At 42.1% G+C, this 23,977-nt stretch overlaps 1 protein-coding gene and 1 long non-coding RNA gene across 9 annotated transcripts in view; one reads left to right on the top strand and one right to left on the bottom strand.

The window, feature by feature from the left end:
- Window positions 1–23,977, top strand: part of LOC310709447 — a 30,903-nt gene that overhangs the window by 3,272 nt on the left and 3,654 nt on the right. For 3 of the 4 annotated variants that reach the window (XR_014527513.1, XR_014527514.1, XR_014527515.1), the window contains exons 2-4: window positions 304–526; window positions 7,075–7,214; window positions 11,191–23,524. This is a non-coding gene — a long non-coding RNA (uncharacterized lncRNA). Of the gene's footprint in view, window positions 1–303; window positions 527–7,074; window positions 9,271–10,149; window positions 23,525–23,977 lie in introns of all 4 variants that reach the window. The other variant, XR_014527512.1, reaches the window with a different exon arrangement.
- The window catches only part of LOC310709416 (zona pellucida sperm-binding protein 3 receptor-like), a 48,572-nt gene continuing 42,644 nt past the window's right edge, over window positions 18,050–23,977 (bottom strand). For all 5 annotated transcript variants that reach the window (XM_083509063.1, XM_083509062.1, XM_083509061.1 and 2 more), the window contains one exon: window positions 18,050–22,151. The gene's annotated coding sequence lies outside the window, so the exon portion shown is untranslated. The remainder of the gene's footprint in view (window positions 22,152–23,977) is intronic.

Genomic DNA, 23,977 nt, shown 5'->3' on the forward strand with positions numbered 1-23,977 from the left:
CTTAATTTCTTTTAAAGTACTCTGTCTTCTCAAGTGTTGTTACAAGATGTATTCTAACCAGTAGGCTTTAAAAGCCCCAAGAAAGGTGAATATGCATAGTCTTCTATTCACATTGCTAGCTCAAAGGAGCAAGAGGCGGAGGGGAAGGAGAGCCATTTCTGGAGGCAGACATGATGCCTGGAAGGAGGAAGGCAAGGAGACACAGCAAATACACCCCTCCTATATTATCCCCTCATGCACACCTTCGTTTTTCCTTTCTGATTTGCCAAGTGTTATGCCTAATTTGAAATTCTTTCATTGTAGGTGCACCACTTCTCTCTCTCTCTTTCCCTCCCCCTCGCCCCCGGTGTGAGCCCTTGCTCTGCAGAGCTGTCTCCTCCAGAGGCAGTCTTGCATCCTGCAGTGCTAGTTCCGCAGAGGAGGGCAACAGGAGGCACAACTGCGATGGCTGCTTCTGGGAAGGGACCGACTCGGTGCTGAGATCATGCTTGTTCCTGGCAGGACTTGGAGACTATAATGCAGCTGGGTAGGTTGGGAGAGTGCTGGGTTAAATTCATTTTGACCGACGCCATCTAAACAAACACCTCTTGTGTCTTCTAGACATGACCACTAGGGGTTACATATCCATAATGGCGTTCCTTAGTATTTTGGGGAGTGAACTGGATTCATAAATGAGGAATACGGATGGAACAAACTCCTCTCTTTTCTTTATTCCCTAAAACACTTTTCTGAGCATGGAGATAGATTTGCTATTTTTCTTACCACGCTCAGATATGTTGGTGTTTGTTTGTTTTTTTGTGAATCTGGATTAGGGGGCTTGTTTTTTTAAGCCACTTTCTTTGGTGATCGGTGGCTGCTCCTGCAAGGGAATCTATGGAACCTGAAAGCTACAAGGAGTGAGAGAGGCGTAATATTTCTGTAGGTTGATGAGGAAAGCACGACTGCCCATATTCATACAGGGACACTGGAGGCAGGTGAGCCTTGGCTGAAAGTAGTTTGGAAGCTTATGTGGTTTACTTCGAAGTCTGAAAATTTGCTGTTCTCGGCTGAGCTTTGTGACCTTGGGCTAATTTGTTTCTTTCTGCTTGCTTCCGTTTTCTTTTCTGCAAAGTGGGCATGGCAAGAACTGATTCTGATCAATGTTTCAAACTGTATTTCTTTAACAAGGAATACCCCCGTCTTTACCGAGACCATAATTCTCCCTCATAGGCCTGGGATTGTTCCATTGGAATAAGACTCCACAGTTTTTGTGAAGTACACTGAGACATGATAGAGCATATCAGGGCAGTGTAACAACTCCTATGCATTTTTTAATTGGTGCTATCTAAGCAAACAGCTGGACATGATTCTGAATGGTGTTATTTTTGGTAGTGGTCCATTGTGATGCATCTGTATTTTGCTGTTCTTTGAGAAGGCAGAAGATGCAAACAAAAGTGGGCGTGAGGAAGAAACACATTTTAAAACCTCTGTATTAAAACTACACGTCATTACTCAAAACTGTTTGTGGTGTCTGCATGTGTTGCTTTCACCGCAGCTAACAGCAGAAGAATATAGATGGCGGCAACTGCACTCCTGGCCATTTTGTTGCTGGCAGAGTAGATTCAGTGCTTGCAGCACTGCTGCTGTTAATTTCCACGTCATATCAAAACAGTATTGGGTTTTGTGTCGGGAGCTTTGCTGATGCTATGAGGAGAATAAAGTCTTCTTGAAAATTTCGTTTATCGCTTTTCTCTCTCTTGGTTTCTTAAGAGAGCACATAAAAAAAACCCTACCCTTCTGCTTATAGAACTTGCTTTCCCCCGACCCTTTGAGCCCCTCCCTTGCAAAAATGAAAAACAACACAGTTCCACTTTGCAATTTTTTAATCCAGCGCTTGGGAGTGTTTTGCAGTGGTTTGGGTGTGGCCTTTGTCGACTATTTCCACCTCCCTCCCCAACCTTGTCAAGGGTAAGAAAAAAAAGGTTGGGTTTCTGTTGTGGTTGTGATGATAATGGAAAAGAATGAACTTGAAACTGTTTATTAAGAGGGCCACATAAAAAGTACAAGTGTCTCTGTATTAAAGATGGCAATGGAGAATTGTGTTTCTGAATAGGTTAGGTTTGTTGCCATTTTTTTTAAAAAAAAAATAAAAGTAGCTTGATTTTTTAAAGAAATTTCTCTTAGCACGACTGCTTCCCCTCACCGAATTGTTTGCCTGAGCAGGGGCAATGCCACGCAGCTGCTTGGGTGGCCATTTTGCTGCATCACCATCTACCACTAGCGTATTCCAGATCCCCAGATTATGTTTTACTTGTGGTTCTGAGACATACGCCCAGAACCAACATCTTTATTTTGTTACCAGCCATTCCTTCTGCAACAGTCTGAACTCAAATATGAATTCAAAAGCAATGTGAAACCCTAAATTATGGTCAGAATCAGATACGTGTTTTACCCCCCAAAAAGCCTATAATTGCTTGAAACTAAGTTAATTGGGAGTATTCTAATGATTCACTCCATTGTGTTGCATAGCTGCATCCTGCAGTCTCTTGAACTTTCTTTTGCAGCATTGTATGTTTACTTGCCAGAGAGATGGGATACTAAATTTAGAAGGGGCATGAATTCCACTTCAGGTGTAATCATATGTAATGATCTGTCCCAAATTATTTACTTGAGTCACATTGGAACACCCTGCTTGGTATGACTTGTACAACAATGAAGCCCAGGTGGTGGGATGAGACCCACTAGGGGATAATGGGAACTCTCTGGGTAGTTCATTAGCCTGCTTGTAGTTTGAACTGACAATAATATAGCGCAGGGAATAGCAATAATGTAGCACACGGAATAGTAAATAAGGAAGGATTTCTGGGCTTACATTTGGATGGAAACGATCACATTAAAAAAAACCACCAAGCTAATACTTAGAAAACCATATAGAAAACATTGTTGTGGAATAAATGGATGTTTTGATGTCAGGTCCCCAAAATATTGAGCAATTACCTCCAGGTAGAAAAACTTCACTCTTTCACAAATGTATGCAGGTGTGGAAGTATTTGCATTGATACCTGTTTTCTTGTCAAGACGGCAGTGCATCTTAAGTTGTGCTTTTCTCTGTGGCTGCCATTATCATAGCATTATTGGTAGTTTCTGCCATAGTAGCAGCAGTATATATGTATACAGATAACACAGAGAGGGGGGGGGGGAGAAAATGCACTAGCCCTCACTTTTGTTTTGGTACTTTCCTTGCCCTTCCAAAGAAGCAGACAGACTCTCTGGTCTGGCAGACTTTATCTTCCCATGTACTTGCTGCTACTATTTTTCACAGTTTTTGCAAATCTAAGGACCTGATATATTGCTTCTGCTGCCTTTTTATGGCTGTTGGTGGTAAGATGTCCTCTGTAGTCTGTGGTCTGCATGTTAAAATCGGACCCTGTAGAGAACTAGCAGTTGAACATGTCTAATCTAAATGCGTCACAAAATCTCCTGAGTGTCATTGTTTTGGGGAATCTTGTCAGGCTACCCATGGCCACTTATTTGGCTCCAGATAATTTCAGATCTACTGCTAAATTGAATAGCAAGCAGGAAGTGTAAAGGTTGATTGGTGTGGCCTTTGACTAATATAACTGGAATAATATTGCATGTTCTCTTAATGCCTTCCTTGTTTGTTTAGGGAGTTAGATTAAACGCTTCTAGTATTTATTCACAAGTGGAATGAAAGTCTGTTCATGTCTCAAGAACAGGTAAAAATAATACATGTGCTTCATAGGTGGCCCTGTGATTTAGACTGTTGCCTTAACTCAGTTAGGGTGTATCCATATGTGGCTGTGGCTCTGGTCCAGACTGTAGCAGAGGATTGCGTGGTCAGGGCTTAGTTCATGAAGCCATTCATTTCTCCCTTGTGTTGAAGTGTGTTTGAACTTGGGGCAGATATGCCCTTATCCCGTCTTGCAGATGATGCATTTGACAGAGTCAGAGGCCCTGTTGGTGTTGCAGATCATGGATTGAGGCTGAAATAATTCATTGATCATGGTGTCAGTGTGAGACAAAACAACGAAGGGGATTTTTGGTGACCCAAATGTTTAGCTTTCAATTGATTAATAAGTAAATAAATCAGACTTCTTTTATAATTTTGAAAAATAAAAATAACAGCAGGGCTCCAAAGAACCAATTCTGTGTGCGTGAGAGATAACTGCAGCCTTCTGGTTCATGTAAAGAAGACCTTGTTTTCCACATGGAGGACAGTTCTTGAAACGGAGTAATGGGGTTGCTAGAAGAAGAAGAAGACCTCACAAGGCATGTCCAAGTTCTTGTGTGTACCTAAAGTAGCTCTTTAGATCCTGGTTAACCAGTTTCGACCTTTTTCTCACAGTTGGCTTCCTTCATATGTTGCATGTACATATTTTTAAACAGTGTTGTGGGTGATGTGTAAGGAAGTACATCTGTGCTACAGAGTAGAAGGGGAGTGGAAACCACATGGTATCATTGCCCTCTTTACACTGGTAATGGTATCTCCCCAAATGGACTGTACCACTCTAGGCCGTTCTACCTCCTTTTGTGCTTGTGCCCTGTGGTATGGGGTAAAGAAGAGTAACTTTCTTTAACTCCCACTGCTTTGATACAGTGAGGATTTCAGTGCGGCAGTCAGAGGCAGATCTGATTGCTGTGGCGTGTAGCGTTGGATCACCAGAGCTTCTCCCACTTCACCCTCATTCACCCTGCAGCCAAAGTTTCAAAAATGTGTTCCATGGATGTTTCAAAATCTGTGATGAATTTCTAAAAGGGATAGTTTTCTTTGCACTGGACCGGGAGGGTGGGGAGTTGCATGCTGTGTGCACCACAGGGCTAGCAAGGTCATTGGGCATCCGATGAGGGCCACATCCCAGCAAGGCCCACTGTTGGCTCACAGTGCCTCCCTATTCTTCCTCTTCCTACTTGCTGTTTCTGTGCATTTCCCAAGCATGCAAGGCCTGGTAAGAGCAAAGTGAGGAAGCAGCTGCCTCCACCCAGTGCAGATCAGGCACAGTGCCTCGCCACTGCCAAAAAATGCTGAAACCAACACTGTGCACCAGCAGTAGCCATAATTAATGCTAACCAGGGTGTTCATCTTCACCAGGATTTGAAACTAGGATTTAAAGTGGATTTGCAAGCTTTGGTTGTGAGAGAAGCTGGCTAGCATGAGGTAAAGAGCCAGCTTTGTGTTAACTTTCATAGGTGATTTAATGAGATCTTTGAAGAGGGAAACTGCATCTGTTCTAGAACATGGTTCAGTTGGAACATTGTCCTAGTCCGTGTTTTTTAAATTCCTGTTAGGGTTTTCGTCACATGCGTCACTATTTCTGTTGTGCTGCCGTTTGTCTTCTGCCAAAGACTACACTATTTGTTTTGCTGTTTGCTGTGGCGAAGTTACGTAACCTGCCTAATGTACGTAATTAACAGTGTAATCTACGTAAATCACGTCGTTACATTCTTCCATCCCATTTGTTTCAATGCAAAGGAAACGCAATACAAATGGGATTGGGGGGCGGAACATTTTGGTGGCCAGAAAGCAGCAGCAAATACTGATCTTATTTGCTGTATTGATTTCCATTCTAGACAGGATAAATAAATGGGCAATTTTTGCTACAGTCATACCTTGGGATAAATGTGATTCAACTTAAATATTTCCAGGTTGCGCTCCGCGGCGACCCGGAAGTAACGGAGCACGTTACTTCCGGGTTTTGCCACACGCACATGCACAGACAGTCAAAATGACGTCATGCGCAGAAGCGGTGAAACGTGGCAGGTGCACGTGCAGACGCAGGTTGCGTTCGCTTCAGGATGTGAACGGGGCTCCGGAACAGATCCCGTTCGCATCCTGAGGTACCACTGTATTTCCATTTTCATCAGAATTTTCCTAGCTGGTATCATAAGAAGACAAGTGGAGATCCAAATGCAAAATGTGGTGGGGCACTGGCAACACCTCGCAGTTCCTGGGGGGGCGGGAGAGTCTTGTGACATTGTTCAAAGCCCACAAAGGACAGCGAGGGAGAAAAAGGATGCCATCCTTCTTTCTCACCTTTTGAAATCTTCCCTACCTATTATTATTATTTTATTTTGCAGCATGCGTTCCTGCCACCCTAATTCTCACCTTCAGAACATTATAAGATATTAGAGCATCAAGCAGGCCAATTTCCCACCTCCCTAGTTCCTCCTCACCCACCTACTCAATATAACTAACATTTGTGATGTTCTGCAGCTGCTGGAAGCCAACTCATTATGCTCAGCCTTCTTCTGGCCTGGGGAGGGGATGTTTGTAATTTTTCAAACATTTTCAAATGCATTTCTGCACATCTGGGAAGTCCACTTTTCACCACCAAACTGAAAGACATAGCGCCATCAAGTTCAGTATTATCAGAATGAGATAAAGCATAACTTCTTTCTCCCTAAGGAATGTTTTGGTTTTTTAACATTGTCAATCATGTTGTCTGTCACCACACATTTTAATTTGGGGGGTTTAGCTTTTCCATTTTGGCTTGCTCCAATTGGCTTGTCTATTGGGGTATAAATCCCTTTGTACTGGACCTTTTCCAAATGCTACCATAGTTCATGGTGGCTTTTGCAAGGCAGGATAGGCCTTGCAAAGGACATCCTTTCTTTTGCTTCTGAAAATGAGGCACTAGGCTGCAGTAGAGCCCTTTTACCAGCACCACTCTCTGCAATGCAGCAGGTATTCATGACTGCCACCCCTATGGTCTCACTATGCAGTGGGAGTAAATAAAACACTTACGGATGTGCTACATTTTCTCCCCCCACCCCCGCCCATCATTAGAAGTAGCTGAGCAACATGGCTTAACTTTTGTAAAAAGCCCAACCCTTTCTTATCGGAAGCTGTTTGACAACATTGTTCTCATTGACTTCAGCTGACGGTAACTTCTATTGCTTCATGGAAATATGGCCCTTTGATGAGAGAGGGGGAGTTTTAAAATCACGAGTCAGACGTTCAAGAATGTGATAAACACTACAGTTTTAAATAAGGAAACATAAATGTGGGGAGTTGGTTTTTTACTTGTGTGCTGTTTCTTCTGTTGATGCCAACTTCCTTTTGCTTTATTTTCCCAGAATTCTTACCTCATGAACAATCCTATATCAGATGCGCAACAGACCACAAAGTTTGGAGAGAATGATGCCTAATAGCAGGAATTCTGTCTCGTCTGGTAGATGATGCTTGCCATTCCTTCGTCCCATCAAAACCTGATGTGGTAAGGCACAGGAGTGCACATAAGCTTCTGGTTTTCTGCTATTTTAAGATCTTGCTTTTTCAGAGTATGATGCAAATTCTTATGGACCCAAATAGAATCGTTGAAGAAAAGAATTCAACATAGAAAGTATGAACAAATGAGATGGCATTATCGGCTGTAACTCTTTTAATTTGTTTACAGTTATTAGCTCCCTTCTTTATTGATACCCATATTATTCCTTGCAACTACCATCTCTGGGCACATACTTGATAGTCATTACCCAGTGAAAACATACTTGATTTTTTCCCTTAAAAAAGTGGGGTATAATTTTTAAAATAAAAATATAAAATGGGGACATAGGACACTCTGTTATACTAAGACAGACCATTGGTCCATTTAGCTCAGTACTATCTGCACTTCCTGACTGCAGCTGTCCAGGGAGCCCACCACTGGGGTGTCGTGTGAGCAGAAGGAAAGGAATCTCAGGACCACTTCTTGGATTGAACTAGGCCACAGATAATGCGGAAAGGAAAATACTTGACTCCTGGTTGTATAGCAGGTCCCTTCGAGTTTCCTTCCTTCCCAAATTTATTATCCACTTGGAATAATTCCTATAAAAGCTCCAGTTCCCATCCAGTGGCCTTTACATAGCTGGGAACGTAACTTTTGGAACTGATGGATTCACTTCAGGTTGGAAAAGTTCAACTGCGGTAAAGGGTAAGGAGGCAGGCCTACTTTATGTCTGGGAATAGGACCAGAACCCTGCAGGAGTCTTCATCCAGCTCCACACCCCCCCCCCACTGTGCCAGCCTCCTGAGCCTGCCCGTAATTGGTCAGTTTCACAGGCAGGCTAAATTCAAATTTCTACCCCACACTCTCAGCCAGCGGGGAGAGGTCATGTCATCTCCCGCCAGCTGCTGGAAGCAGAGAAAGGAGCCTGGCGGTGGCAGCGAGCCACGCCACAGCTGCCGCCCATGATCCAGGTGAGCAGAATTTCTGGTAGGAGTCTTTCCCATCCCTATCTGGAAATGCCAATAGTTGGACCTAGGACCTTTTGAATGGAAAGCATGTGCTCTGCCACTGATCTAGGCCCTTCCCCACATAAAATTAGCTTTCCTGTGAAGTCATTCTTCATTGACCTCTCTATCTTGGTCACGTTGCCGGAGTTTCTTAGGCTCAGTATATAAATGATTAATCTTTAGATCAAATTGAACAATTATCCTTACTCTTGCAGATGAAGAAGAGCAGTTTGATTTTCAAATTGTTGTGTTGGCTAAGGCTCCAGAAAAGTAAAGAGACTGCGGAGAAAGCACGTTTTGAGTTACTTGCCTTTGGGCCAAGCGACACATTACGTGTGGTGTCCTTCAGATGATGTTGGACATCAACTCCCAACATCCCTTACCCTTGGCCATGCTGACTGGGACTCATGGGAGTTGGAATCAAGCAATAACTGCAGGGTACCATGTTGGCTTTTCCTGTGTTACATTATTCATATGGTTTGCTCTTGAGTGCAACATTTTCCTAGCACTCAAGAGCAATATCTAATGTATCCCCTGAGCTGGATCAGTACCAGGGAGGGTGTTAACCCTTTGCCCCCCCCTGCAGTCCCAATAGAAACTGGGCCTAGTATTTGCATGGGGGGAGCTCCATTCACTCCACTGGGAGCCTTTACTCCCATGTAAATAGCTACAGGGGAAGCAACATGGCTCAGAACTGTAGCAGGAGAAATAGTTAAAGCCACCTACACATTGTGATCCCAGTCAAGCTCTCTCCCCTTTCCCTAAGCACTGGCTATTTGTAAAAGACAAATTGTGAACACAAAGCTTGTTTTTTGGTCTATACCCGTAGACCTCATTTTTAACAATTTTGTAACATACACACATTTAATTAATAATAATAATAAATATTTTGGATAGTGCTGAATGCTGATGACTGAAACAACCGGCAAACAGCCAATCACTCTCTCTTACACACACTGGGGAGGCTGATAGGCTGAAACAAACCCCTTTACCTCGTTGATCATTCACATAGTTGTTTAAGGTTGTTATTACTATTCCGTTTGGGGGTTTTGTAGCCTGTGATGGTAGGTGGGAAAACGCATTCCTCGTGAATAAAGCCTCCTGAGTAAAACAAAAATCCATAGCCAAAGCACATGAAAACTAATTTCTGTCTTTCAGGAAATCCCTGGGATTTCCCCTTGCCTTGTCCACCACAGAAGTACAGCATCCCCCACCCAGGGGCGTAGGAAGTGGGGGGTTGGGGGCACCCCAGGTTCTGTCATGGGGGGGTGACAAATTATCAACAAACAATTACTGCCCTAGTAGGGCAGTTCATAAAAAACTTCTTTAAAAAATGCCTGCTCCAAAGGTCTTATCTTACTACACCAGGGATTATATAGCTGTATATGAAATGTCATGCATCGGTTAATATCTTGACCCTCCTCCACAAAAATAGCTGTTTACTTGGCCGTTTTCCTATGTCGTGAAGGCTGAAATTTCAATTCAGTGGAGCACTTACTGTTCCCAACCTTAACCCTGCGGAAAGCCCTCTAATTAGACTTCAATTTGATTTTGACATGTTTTGGGGAGGTTATTTAATTATTGTTTGATTTTTATACCAATGTTATGTATCTGACGTTAGCTACCCTGAGCCCGACTTCGGCCAGGGATGGCGGGATATAAATAAAAGTTGATTGTTGTTGTTATTATTATTATTATTCCTTTGTAAGAAAATAGGAAATAACGTAAAACCATTTTTGCAGGCAAAAAAAAAAAAATGAATGGGGGAGGGTGACAAGAAATTTTCCGCACCGGGTACCACCTGACCTTCCTACGCCTCTGCCCCCACCCCCACTGCAACAAAACTTTGCACTTTCTTTAAAGGATTTCCCCTTTAAAAATTGCACACAAATGACATTGACTCATTTATGTGTATACATGAAAACAGTACAGGACAGAAATAGGTTGACCCATGCATCCCTATGTGCAGTATACAGGATGGTGAAGACTCTGGTCCTACTTTTGTTTTGAATTGTTTGGGGATGCTAGTAGTTTAGGTTCTGTTTCTGATGGCAAAATAATCAGATAACACTTAGAACTAGCAGGAGGTAATTTTATTGGTTACCGTGGAAAGTTGGAATGTTCTTTGTTACACTGCTGCAACCTCTTTTCCTCTCCCTTTTCTCCACCTCCAGTTTAATTATGCTGTTTTTATGAATAATTCACTGGGCTTACTACCTTGTTTCTGTTTTAGAATGTTGCTGCTTCTAGCACAGAGTTGGCTTGTGTTTTAGGTAAGACTGGCTTGCGCCGTATCAGTCTGGTGGTACATGTTTTAAAAGGTTCATGGGAAATTTTTAAGAGGGGATGCCACTTAAAAAATACTAACATATGTGATAAAGCTAACTATCAGTCAGAATTGGCCCTGAAAGAAATGTGCAGCCTAGCATAGTTAACTAGTTGATGTAGAGAAAATGGTTGCTGGGTACAGTAGAACTGTATGTAGCTATGACTATAATGGTGTGCTGAGGCCTCAGAGACAGAAAAGAGAAGGGAACAGAAGCGATTGGCAAGTAGTTTGAAACCAGTGGATTGGTCAGGCTTTGGTGTGGTTGCCTGTTTGTTTGCAGTGCCTGTTGAATTTCAGGGTACATCTTCACCCCGCAGGGTCATCCTTTCTGCATTGGATCAGCAGAGTATTTACAAAAATCCCAGCTACCAAAGTGCAGTTTATGAACTTAAGCTATAGAAGCACAAGTCCCTTAATTATGGATGTCTGCAAAAATCTCTTAAAACTCCCAACTGCAGATGTCTTCAGGTTGACCTGCCGGGACAGTTCTTCCACCTTACCTACCCACCAGCAGACTGGAAGTTGCTCCCTGTCTCATTTGTTTCCTGGTTCTCTCCATTTAGAGTGATAGCCAAAAATGTGAGATTCTGTTTTTATTTTACTATTTTTTCCCCTTTGCTGTTTCTAACCATTGGCCTAACTTTTCAAGGAGGTACTGGTTGTTTCTGGAGAGCCTCTACAATTTTCAACCCTTCTCATCTTAAGAAGGTATTGAATTACAGACGGACTTGAATTACAGAGAGTGACAAGTCAGCCTCCAGGGGAGGAAACAAAAACATTGCTCCAAGGTTTGTGGAGCTGAGATACTGAAAATGGGGGCAGTGATTAATGGCTGATAATTTTAAACCAGGGTCCTTATATAACAGCTGTCAAGTTCTCAAGAACTGGGTCTTACAGACAAGTAACCTTACCTAACATATTTGCCGGTCTCCTGTGGCATATTCAACAACAGGATACAATTGAAGCATTCCTCCGTTAGGCATCGGGAAAAGAGAACATTGGCATAGATACCACTGATTTAAAGAACGGAAGTGCTTCATGGTTAAATACTTTATTAGGACATGAAACTCTGAAGTTCAGTTCCTTGCTTTGCTACAGAACCCTTTTGTAGTTCTGGAAATAGTAAGCCTCTGTAAAATTGGGATAGTAGTGCTTCTGTGCAGTATTTTATAGTAGTGACTTGTGTGAACGAAAAATGCTGGTCAAGCAGTCCTTACATTTCTACATATACTTAGGGAGTATTAAACTAATTCCAGAACTGAATGGATTTCAGATAGCTTTGTAAAACCAACTGGTGGAAAGGGAAAGTCTTATCACCTTCTGCTTTAGTTGACTTAATATTACATTTAATACCTTTTTTTCCATACCTGGAAAAGTACCACGTGCCCTGTAAAATAAATTTTAACATTTGCTATCCCTATCTTGACATAAAGCAAACTTGGGCAACTAATTTTCCACTTGGAAAGAACAAGCAATCGTTTAAGCCAAGTATAACCAAGGCATGTGGTATGAAACCTCAATTTACTTAGAACATGTATGCTTTGGATACATCACATAAGATTAATTATTTGCATAGCCTTTTTACTGCTGATTATCTGAATCTGGCCAATATATAAATATGCATTTTATGTAAGGGGGGAGGCAAGTAATACTTTATTATTTAAAAGAGTGAGATTCCTGGAACCAAGAGTTTGTGGAATAGAGCTCCTTATAGCATCAATGGCCCAACTTTAGTTTTAACTTCAGCAAAGTTTTTGTGGTAGAGTTTTATGAAGTATTTAGTTGGATAAACTTTATGTAGTGTAAGTGCGCACACATACATAAGTAGCCACTACTGGCGTATTTACCACTAGTTCTCCACGCTGTAAGGGACATTTTATCAACATTTTACAGAAGGATACGGAAGGCTCAGAGAGACAGTGCAACTTACCTCACTGTATATAGGAAATCCCTTGCATGCAGGCTAGTGCTCAGGCTACTATAGTTCACAATGGCATGAGTTTGTCAGTTGAGAATGTTTTGTTCTCAAATAGGCTTTGATTTAATTTCTCTAGCTTGCCAAGTTGTTCTAAACATCGTGGGGGTGGGGCACAGTTGAACATTTAGAATGTGCTCTTCTTTTTTAGTGTCCTGTTGTTACCACCTATCCCACCTGGTATACAAGGTCAGCTGAGTCTACGCTTAGTTCATTCTTAAACAAAATGAGTTGACTTATCTTTATGTCTTTTAGCATATTTAACTGGGAAGAAATCTTACTATATTAGGTATAGGCCTGTCTAGGATTGTGCTGCATGTAACAGTTCTTACGCTTATTTTCCTCTGATGTAAGATACATTTAATATAATTGATAGATGACTAAACCTCTTTGAAGGGTTGTGTGTGTGTTAATGCTACTATACAATGTACACTTATTTGGGATGTAATTCCCATAGAACCTAGTGAGACTTCTGCATATGATTGTGCTGCTAAAAAACATTGTTGCAGCTTAAAAAATGTCAAGCTTACATTTCAAACTAAAATGGGGGCAACGGGAAGTCTTTTATGTCTCAGTTGCTCTTTCTTTTGGCACGTTGCATCTCTTTTCAGCCTACATTTCAGCTTGGCGTTATTTAGCTTGTGCACTGAACTGATCCAGTGAACCTGGAGATCAGGAGAGGACTTGGGTCTTTGAAATTTCAGTGGCGCCTTGTGCAAGGCCAAAATTCAGTGCATGCCCCCCCCCCTCACCTCCTGTTCTGCTCAATTCACTGCATCATAGTTGTGACAACCTGCAGTGCCCCCTAGGCTCGGTGCTCAGTGCAACAGAACCAAAATCCGCCTCTGTGGAGATGTTATTGAGTCAGCCTGCTGTATTTAGTTGCAGAGATGTAATAGATAGTGGGAGTTTGTTTAGTGCAAGAAGGTTAAGCATATGAACAGAATGGGTTTCTTGGGCTTTGATTCTGAAAAGGGCTAAAACAGGCTCATCTATGAGAAGTTCAGGAGTATTTCTAATCTTACCATCTCCTAGAGTTATACCTGTCTGATATCAGACGTTATGCCTTCGATTAGAAGGTTGAAATGTAAGTGGGAAATTGTACAGTAAAAGACGGGAAAGCAGGAGAGGCGTTTCAATGCCAACTCCAACGGCAACTCTGAGGGAAAGTTTCTTTACTTTGTGAGCTTCTTTGGCAGCATTCACATAGGTATTTTTTTTCTGTTGTGTGAAAGCTCAAATATAATGTGGAAATTAACAATTACGGAAACGTCAGGAAAACAGAATAGAACTACCATGTGAATACAGCCTTTGTCTGCATCAGTAGCTGATTTGAACAATAACAGTGCAGCATTCATTCAAGCCCATAAGTGTTGCAAAAACAGAGATGTATGAAGTTTATAAAGAGCTCTCTGATTAGGAGCTGAGTATCATAAGAGACATTGATTTTGGGTAAAAATTACTTACCAGCAAACTGTTGAATAAATAGTTGTGACCTCCTTTTAAATAGTGCAAGCAGCTTGTCTCTGAGCAGAAGTGGAAGCAGACTTGTACATTGTGTTACAGGTCAAGACTTCCATTCTCATTCACTGTGAATCTCGTTCCATTGGTTCTAATTTGCTTCCATTTACTTTGAGAGCTTTATGTTCTGGATGTTGCTGTTAATTATTTTACATTGCTTCATCTTATAAAAATACACTTAAAATTAAAATAGTACCGTATTAGCCCAAATATAAGCTGCACCTTTAAAACTGGAGGAGGGAAAAGAAAAAATACCCGAATATAAGCGGCTCCCTTCCTCGCTGCTCCTGGCTGCATACTGGGGGGGGGGGCTGCGTTTCCGGCAGCCTTTCCCCTTCCTCGCTCTCTCCCTTCCTGGCCTTGGGGGAGAGGACGGGGGACTACATGTGGGGCAGGCACCGCTTTGCCACGCTCCTGTTGCTGTTTGCCCCACGTTCCTGAATGCATACTGTAAGGTCGCGAATATAAGCCGCACTTTTAACTTTTCATGGTCGGAATTTGGGGGGAAAGTGAGGCTTATATTCAGGCCAATACGGTATTTTTGGAAGACTAGCGAGAAGGCTGCAAAAATCTACTGTATGAATAAATTATACAAGTACAGTACAAATGCATCTTATGTTCAGTTCCAAGCGTTCTGTGTATACACGAAAATTGCATATACTGAAGCTCTTGGAGCCACCCCACAGCTAGTGGGTGTTTTGGAGAAAGAGAAATTCCTTCATACTCTCAGAGCCTGCACATCAAGCAGGCCTTGCCCGCTCAAGCAAGGCAGAGAGCTTAAAAGCTCTTTTCATTCCAGGTAACCATAGCAGACCTAGCACGAAAAGAGCTTTTTTAGGCTATCTGCTTTGCTTGAGGCCTGCTCAGTATGCTGGTTCTGGGATGCTCGCACGAAATTTTGCAGCAGATTGCACGGCCTTGCATGATAGATGTGTACAGACAAAAGAGGAAGAAAAACTAGAGAAACTGCTAAAAGACAGAGGGCTCTTTTAATCTTTGAAAGATGGAAGCTCTGGCCAGTTAAACTTTCCATAATAATATTTGCATTTTAAATATCTAAACAGAAAGCAAATTATCACTTAGTAGTTGGTAAGTTCAATGTGAAAATTGTATTATAATTACAGCTGCAACATTTAATTGCTTGATTAATGGGTTACTCAATTTTTAAAATTTATTATAAATGAAATGGCTAGAAATATATGGAATGTCCATATTAAAATTACTGACTTTAGATTGCTCTGTCGAATGCACTTGGTTAATTACCATATCTAAAATATATTTGTAGTCCTCATTCATATCCATAAGAATATAATCACAATCCACTCATTCACTAGCCTGTTGTTCATAACCTGTGTTCAAATCTTAGCTTTTAAAAAAATAAGTATAATTAGTATTGGGGGTGGAGAATCAGATCCCATAAACTATATTAGAAAGCCAGATCATAGTAATCTGGGTGGAAATGTTTATAGATACTGTTGTCTATATGGGGTTACAGGTCAAATCAATATGATTTCTCTGCCCAGAGTAAAATGAGAAACTGTCACCTCTTACTTTCATATCTGACTATTATAGGAATTAATGGGATGGGAACAGAGAGTAAACCCTATAGAATGTACGTTAGCCAGAATGGTTACATAGCTGGATGCATATTACCTGCCCAGCAGGCCATAGGAAGCTTCTGATGGAGCCAAGACTTGAATCAGGAGTTGCTAAATCTTGGCCTATTTATATATGGCCTGTGACATTTCCCGTAATAATCCTGGATTCTCATCATACATAGTGCAACCAAAATGCCATCTCTGCCAATTCTCTTTGAGCAATAAAGGCTGGTGGGGGAATCTGGCACTGGGCCATCATGTCCCTAAAATATATCACTGAGGTACTAAGAATGACACACACATCATCAAAAATATTATTTGTCTTGCCATTGATACTACATAGGAATAATTCAAACATCACTGTCCCATAAAGAGACTATAACTTTTTAATCAGCCCAAGTAATCTATCAAGGTGGCGAATAGGACTTACATGGATGACAATGTTTTTTGCATTTGTTCATGGCCTGTGGATCAAGGGAAGACGGGGGTGAAGCTTGTTGATACATTTATTTATTTATTTATTTATTTATTTAAATATATAGTCTGCTCACATTATAATATTATCAGATCAGTGTACGGAAAAACAGAATGTAAGGTATGCATTGAAACTAATATTTAAAATGTTCAACGCTATAGGATGTATCACTGAACAATAATTTAAAATTTCATTCTGAAAGGGAGTAGGTAAATCTAAGTGTCTTAAGGCTTGTTTCTATATGGCTGCCCCAGCAGGATTTCCACTTGCACAAAGAGACTTCTTCACTCCCACATACACTTGTGGAGCGTGCTGGGAGAGTGGGCAAGTCCTGTTGCACAAGCAGAAATGCTTGTGTTAATGGGGTGGTTACTTAGCACTACATTGGCTGCAAGCCTTAAGCATGCATCTGAAAGACTGGATTGCTGGAGCATTCCTTATCTCTTAATTGTATATATTCCACGTTAAAGGGACTACAGCACTGAAAACTGTACTGCAGGTGGACATGTTAATTGCAGGAACTCTTGGGACTACCGGGTCGTCTTTTGCAGGGAATGTTGTGGCTGGGCCGGAGCAGAAGAGAGGTGGTATTTTAAGAAGCCTGGTTCCAAGTTGTTTAGGGTTTTGTAAACGAGGAACAACACCTCGAACCCAGCCCAGTAGTATATAGGCAGCTAATGCCGTTGCTTCAACTAATCTATTGTAGAAGCTTTGAAGAAACCCAGCAGATGTTTTGCTGAGGATGTTTGGGGAATTGTTGAGTTTTCCCTTGCACTAATAGGAGCCAGTTTTCCAAAGAGTCACCACAGGGAAACAATCCTTTAGACTGCCTGGGCAGTCTAATAATGTTGTGGTAAAGTAGCCAGAATTGGCTGGTGTTTCTTGCATAGAACTAATCTGGTTTCTGAAGTTAGGCTGGCATGTGTGTTTATTAGTACATCTATTTCAAACAATATACGTAGCTGTGCCGCAGAATGGGTATCTTGAATCGTAGACAAATGGATGGATGGGTTGAATAGCAGGAGAGTATGAATGAGTGGGAGAATCCTAGAGCTTTTCAGTGAGAAATTTCAGGCATGCCTGAAAGCTAGGAGGAGGAGCTGGAAGAGCTGATACCTCAGTCCCATACTGTATTTCTATAGCACATTGTTGGAGAGACTGCTTATTTCAGCTCCTATTGTACATTCTTGCTAATGATTAGAAGACAGGGATGTAGCCTGACAGCTGTGCCACAGGAAAGATGAAAGAGCAAAGGAGAGAGTGCGGGTAGGAAGTGTGGTAGAAGTTGCGACATAAAGCTCAGGTAAACAGAGCATGGATTAGACAATGACCAGTCAGAAGAATAGAAAATTGGGCAGAGCTTAATGGAATCAGAACAGAGAATTAGGATGTGTTCACATTACTGCCTTAGAGCACAGAAGTGTTATTTTTCACTGTGTTTCACAGCTCTTCCCCCACCCCCACCCCCACCCCTGGCTCAACCGTTCATATCAGCTTAAGGGCTCACATGGTTGTGAAGCTGGTTTGAGAAACAAAGCATCAAACATTAGCATCCTACAACAAAGTATAGGATATATATGCTATGGATGATGTGGTGTGAACATGCGTTAAAAACCCAACACTAGAAATGCAGTGAGTGTTCAGTAAATGGGTGTGTGAATACAGCCTCAATTTCAAAAGATGGCAAGTGATACCAGCAAGAAAACATTGGATTGTAGCCTCACTTTCTAGTGCAGCTGCCCCTGTAAAGGGTTTCACCAACCAGCCATTCCATCTCCCAGGATTCTGTAAGCTAACGCAACTGGTGCCACACCCATTTCATACTTTCCAACTCTCACTCTACACTCCATGGCTAGTGAGCATATTCAGTCCTTATTGACGGGGGCGGTGGGAGCTTGCCCGATTACATTTTTCAACAGGGTTGGTTGGTTGGGGGGGGGGGATTCTGCAAAGCACAGGGTATTCCCAAGTATGAGAATACCTTCATCTTGTTTTTAGTGGCTATGGTCCTATCGGCATTTGCCACTTGAATTGTTAGGCAGAATGATGTCACATCCAGGAACACCCATTTCACATATTATCATGGTCTGTGTCCTTGCACTGTGTCCTTAACGCAGTGTGTACATGACTGTCTCCAACACAACTGAGATTATGGTTTTCTAGACCTCAAAATTAATACATTGCCAACATGTTACTTTGCTCAAATGGCTGCATGTGGAATAGCATCATGGAACCATTTGTTTGTTCTCACAGCACAGAGTAGAATCTTACTCTGATGCCTCATTGGCTTGTGTGGAATGATTATCTTGCCTTTCCGGCATGCTTGACTACCTCTTGTTTGATTTAGGAAGAATAGCTAGTGAAACAATAGAATATCTCTTCTCAGCACTGGCTGATCAGAATTTGGCAGGCTTTCCTGAAGGAAACAAAATGGATTCGTGTTGATTCAGGTTCCTTTCAATAATACATCTAGCAATCTGAAAATGTATAATCATCTAACTTCTTAATAGCCAATGGTTCCTTTTTGTTGGAACTGAGTGAACTTTTAAAAAGAATCTCCATATGCAGCCATATAACATTTTACTCTTTATAGAAGGGTGATCCAATGCTCTGCTGGCCTGCAAGGTGTTTTTTGGCAGCCCCTGGCAAGGCGGGGAACAGGAAGCGACTCCTGGGGCAGGAGCGGCTCTAAGAAGGAGGTATGAGGGCTCTGACAGGGTCTTTGAGTCCTTGTGTCTCCTTCCCAAAACCTAGCTGGTGCTTTCCCAGCTGTGGAAGGGAGGTGGGAGGGCTCTAAGATCCTGTCAGAGCACTCATGTCACCTCCTCAAAGCTGGGCAAGTGCTTACTGGGCTTTGAAAAGGCTGTCATTCAGCTTGGTGCCCAGTGCAAGCAAACTGGTCACACTGCCTTAAATCCAGTGCTGCCCCCGCCCCTCAGTGCCAGGAAGGAGGAAATGAAGGGCTAGGCGAGGGCTGTCCCTGAAGCGGCAGAGACCTGGAAATGGTGCTGCTGCTGGTGGTGGTGAGTTGGGGGAACTCCTCATTGTGTCTGGAGCTCATGGGTCAAGGGCCTGGCTGGGGAAGAAGGGATCAGTGGGGTGGGGAGGAGAAGTGGAAGTTTGGGGCAATCGGGGTGGGTAGATCTCAGCTGTGTGGAGTGTGAACAATGAATTGTAAGGCTTCCACAATCCTTCTATAGGTACAGTAATACCTCCACAAAGGTATTACTAGCATCCATTCTGGCAAATGTCCACAGCAAACCCAGAAGTACCAGAATGGGTTACTTCCGGGTTTGCTGCTCACACATGCGCAGAAGCGCTAAATTGCGCTATGCACAGAAGTGCAAACCACTCTGCGCTCGTACGCAGACGTGGCGCTTTGCCCTGCGTCCTTTTTGGCTAGCGGCCGGGGCTCTGGAACGGATCCCAGCCACAAAACGAGGTACGACTGTATATTTTCTTTGCCCTTTATTGTCAATTTGTGCTGCCTGCCTCTAGTTGGAATCACTGTTGGAGAGTGTAAGAGAGAAAACAGATGGGGGTAAATAATATTAGGGCAAAGAGGAAAAAATTATGCGTGCTTCTCTGTTGTTGTTTAGTTCACTGCAATGAGAGCAATAGTAGTGCAGCCTCTGCAGCAAGAAAATGATAAAAGATCACTCTTCTTCATTCATTTCTGTGCCCTTGAATAAGGTGATTTTTGTGGCTCCCCACCCCCTACCCTTTCATTTAGACTGAGATTAGGAAGACCAACTATGCATATGTCCCAGGGTATGGTCTGAAGGCACGTGAGGCCACCACTTTGCTGAAACAGAGCAGATCTGGGCACATCTGGTACCTGGATGGGAAAGCTCCTGGGAACTGTATGCGTGCCACTTTGGGATCCATGATGTAAAAACGTGGGATTTAAAATTTAAGAAAATGCAAGTGAGTGATACCTTCATTCTAGTTCTGCTAGTTTCCATTTATGTTGTATTTAAAAGATCTCTAAGGAAACAAGTTTTCCCATTGAATTCAATGGAACTGAAAACATAGATTTGGATATGTACAATAGTTTGATGGTGGTACACAAGAAGTATCTCTCTAGCAAATATCACCCATCAATAAAATCAAAAGGGTCCTACTGTGAGATTCCCGAGCTTCAGAGACACACAGTTTTGTCCTTAAGCTGCATTGCTCCCTGTTGTCATATTAGCAAATCCTCTGTAATCTGCTCCTGGACCACCATTTCAGGAATGCTAGGTTAACTCTGAAACATCTAACACATTTTAGCCAATCATTATGAAACATTTTGTTGAGAAAGAAAAAGGGTTTCAGTTTTTGAGTCACCAGTAAACTATGTACCTGTTGAGTACCTGTTGAGTATGAAATGTTATTTAGCTCTAGGCAAAGGTAAAATAGCCCAGTGCTAATTATCTTGCTGTGAACAGGAAAGAATGTGAGCTGACCTACAGGTAGAAGCCTGTGAATAACATCCTATGGCATGTTTAGTACATTATAGCTGGAAGAACAGCAGTGAAGGGGTTGAATAAGCCTATTCTCTTGGACGTAGCAAACAATAACTTCATTTATGGACAGGAGGAGACTTAAGATCCATCTTGGTCAACTGACTGATGCAATTATTAGACAAAAACTATATAGATCACTTATTGTTAGCTATTGGGTACTTCTTTTCCTCAGTGGAATGATGCCTGAGGGTAAGTTTATTTCAGTCTTGTTCTTTTTTTTAATCCTAGAATCCCTATGGTCCACCAGCACATTTTAAATCTATGATGCATCTTCAGTTGTCCTTAACAGTCAATGCCTAACTAATGTGTATTAAGAGATCTTTAATGGGCATTCTTGCTTAAGAATGTGTCCTGCTGAATCAGCTTAAGAAGCACCTGCTCCAGGAAACAGGCTGGTATCACAGCTCCCAGCAGCTGCTAAGTGATCCACTGGAGAAGAAACAGCAGTGTCTCTAGATTGTATTCATTTGTGCCTATTTCCTAGTTGGTCTACAAATATTTACATTTTGGTTACCGATTTTATATTATAAACAGTGTGTAGTTATTTTTGAACATTTTTAATATAGACAACTTGCATGAGGGTTAGGTTCCAGGGACTGTGCAAAATTGCTTATAGCCAGAACAACCCCACAACTGAACGTGTGCAACCATCAATGTTTTCCTTCTAGAAAAAAAAGATGCTAGTATGGTGGACCCTTGAGTACCCCAGAAAAAAAGCACTGGTGACCATTCCTACCTTTCCGGAGCTGGCACACTGAGCGGATCTTGCCCCCCCATGAAGGCAGAGAGCTTTTAAGCCCAGAGGCCTGGTGAGACTTTTCCAGAGCCTGGGAAGCAAGGCAGAGAGCTTAAAGTTTTCTGCAGTGGGAGCTTTCAAGCTCTCTGCCTTGCATGGGAGTGTTTTAATTTGTGCGATTTCATGCTGCCAAGCTGCCAAACATGTAAAGCTATAATTGCACAAGTTAAATGTGCGCAGGTTGCAAGTCAACTGTACTTTCTGTCAGGTGTTTGTACACAACTTAGGGTGCAATTTGTAGAAACAGAGTATAAAATTAAAAGCAAAATATCCATTTGTGGGGGAGGGACATATGGCATGCTTATCTCCCTACACTACAGCAGCCAGACTCAGGAGAGGTGAAGGGAAGAGCACAGGAAGTAACTGCATCATTCACCCCTCCCATGTGGTTTTCCTGTGACTGGTCTTCCCAGAACTGTATGGAAAGCAGCCAAAGGAAAGCTGTAACCATTCTAGATAACTTAAGAACCAACCAGCCACTTGATGGGTTTGGGTGCTCTTACCAGTACTATGTTAATTATAAACAACCTCTTCATTTATTATTCTGTGTTTTCCACACTTGCCAGAGAGTAGTTTCCTCTAGGAGTGCTGCACTGGAAGTCCTCAGGAGGAAAATGTGAATGCTTATGATAAGCTTTCGCTTCATTTCTTTTTCCAATGCCTTATTACGGCATTTCAGCCACAAGCACAAGAATAGAGCACAGAGTCCTTGTGTTTCATAATCTCTCCAGCTGGTCCTATTTCAATTAAAGAGGAAAAACGAGGTACTACATAGCTGTTACAAAACATCTTACGTGGCAGCATGATAATTTGCATATGTGGTAGGAGTCCAGGAAGGCACCATCGCCTGGTTCATGTTGACATTTTACTTGTCCTTAAAAGGACTTGGTGGAGGGCGGGGGAGAGAGTGAAAGAGCTGGCAGCTTGCTATGAGTATTAAAAAGAACGAACGAACGCTATTTGCTAATAACTGTAGTTTGCAAGGTGAAATTAAAACATTGCTTCATGGAAATTGTTTGATTGTTTGGTTCTTTAAAAATGCCATCTGTCTGAAGATTGGTGGTTTTAAATATAGCCTCCAAGCACCTTTTATACAACCTCTAGTGCTGATAAGGAGCTTGATAGAAGCTTTTATCTATGCCAAAGGGAGATGTTTCATGCTAACAAGTTTAAAGCCATGTAATCTCTACTGTCCTTAACACCCTAGTAGGAAAAGGGCACTTGTCTTGAGATTTGTATAATATCCAATAATTTGCCTTCCTCCTCCTGTTTTTACTTTGAAAACCTGCCATATAGAGTATTTCATCTTTTGTCATGCTATTAAAAGAGAAGTTGGCTCTTTTTAGTTTGTCTGAGTTTACTAATCACCAGAGCATCCAGATTATTGTTCACTAGGCTTGGCTTCTTTATATTTTAAAGTAACCCCTATACCAGGCTTCCTCAACCTCGACCCTCCAGATGTTTTTGGCCTATAACTCCCATGATCCCTGGCTAGCAGGACCAGTGGTCAGGGATGATGGGAATTGTAGTCTCAAAACAGCTGGATGGCTGAGGTTGAGGAAGCCTGCTCTATACTGTCTCTCATGAATGTTCAGTCTGAGATATCCCATATTATCTCTAGGTAGTTAAAATACTGTTTTTAAGTTCCATATATGACTGCTGCAGGAAAAAATGTTGTTGCACTAGTGTTTCCTGCAGTAGCAACAGGTAATATAGATGTCATACACTTGTGTACACACATCCTTAAATTTTCATGTACATGATCTGGGAAATCTGATAGGATAGGGTTCTCAAATGCATACATATAGCTGTTTAAAGATTTGTCTCTGTGGCAGAGAATTCTTTGTTTGGGTTATGTTGATCTGAAAAGTGCAATTTATAATTTATACTGACAGTGTTACCAAAAACTCATAATAGGCATTATTCTTCCTTACTCCATAGGTTGGCTATACCTTGCTGTTACAGCTCGAGTGGAAAGCTGTCACGTATCTTTGCTGAATAAATCTAAGGACGAGAAATGTTTCAGATTCCATTAGTTTTGCTCCTCAAGTTTCAAGTAGCTGAAATACCAATGCTTGTACTGATACAAGGATGGCTACCTTCATTGTTAGTAAGTATAAAACTGCAGATCACACACAATGCCATCCACAAACAATTGAAACAGGGTGGCTCAGCCCTACTCCTGGAATTGCCCATTTTAGGGCCATTTGCAGGACTCTACTGGCAGAGATAATGCTAATGAGCCTTCTGCTTACATGTGGCAGTGGAAGGAGGAGGGGGTCGGCAGTGGTAGAGTGACACTTGTGGCAGCTGACAGTAAGGTGGTTCAAGTGATAGAAGCAAGCGTAGAAATGCCTCTGCTCAATCCAGCCTTCCCCCCAGCGTGGAGTAAGTGAGGGTTAGACTGCAGCCTAACTTGTGGCCTCCTAATATTGCTACACTGCAACTCCCATCATCCCTAGCCTGAAAAGCCAATGGTCATGTATGATGGGAGTTGTAGTCCAACATCAGTTGGACAAATCAGTTCCCCCAATTCCAAATTAACAATAGTATGTTTGAAGCC

This window comes from Podarcis liolepis, assembly GCF_965112155.1.
Source record: "Podarcis liolepis genome assembly, chromosome: 6".
NCBI classification, from domain to species: domain Eukaryota; kingdom Metazoa; phylum Chordata; class Lepidosauria; order Squamata; family Lacertidae; genus Podarcis; species Podarcis liolepis.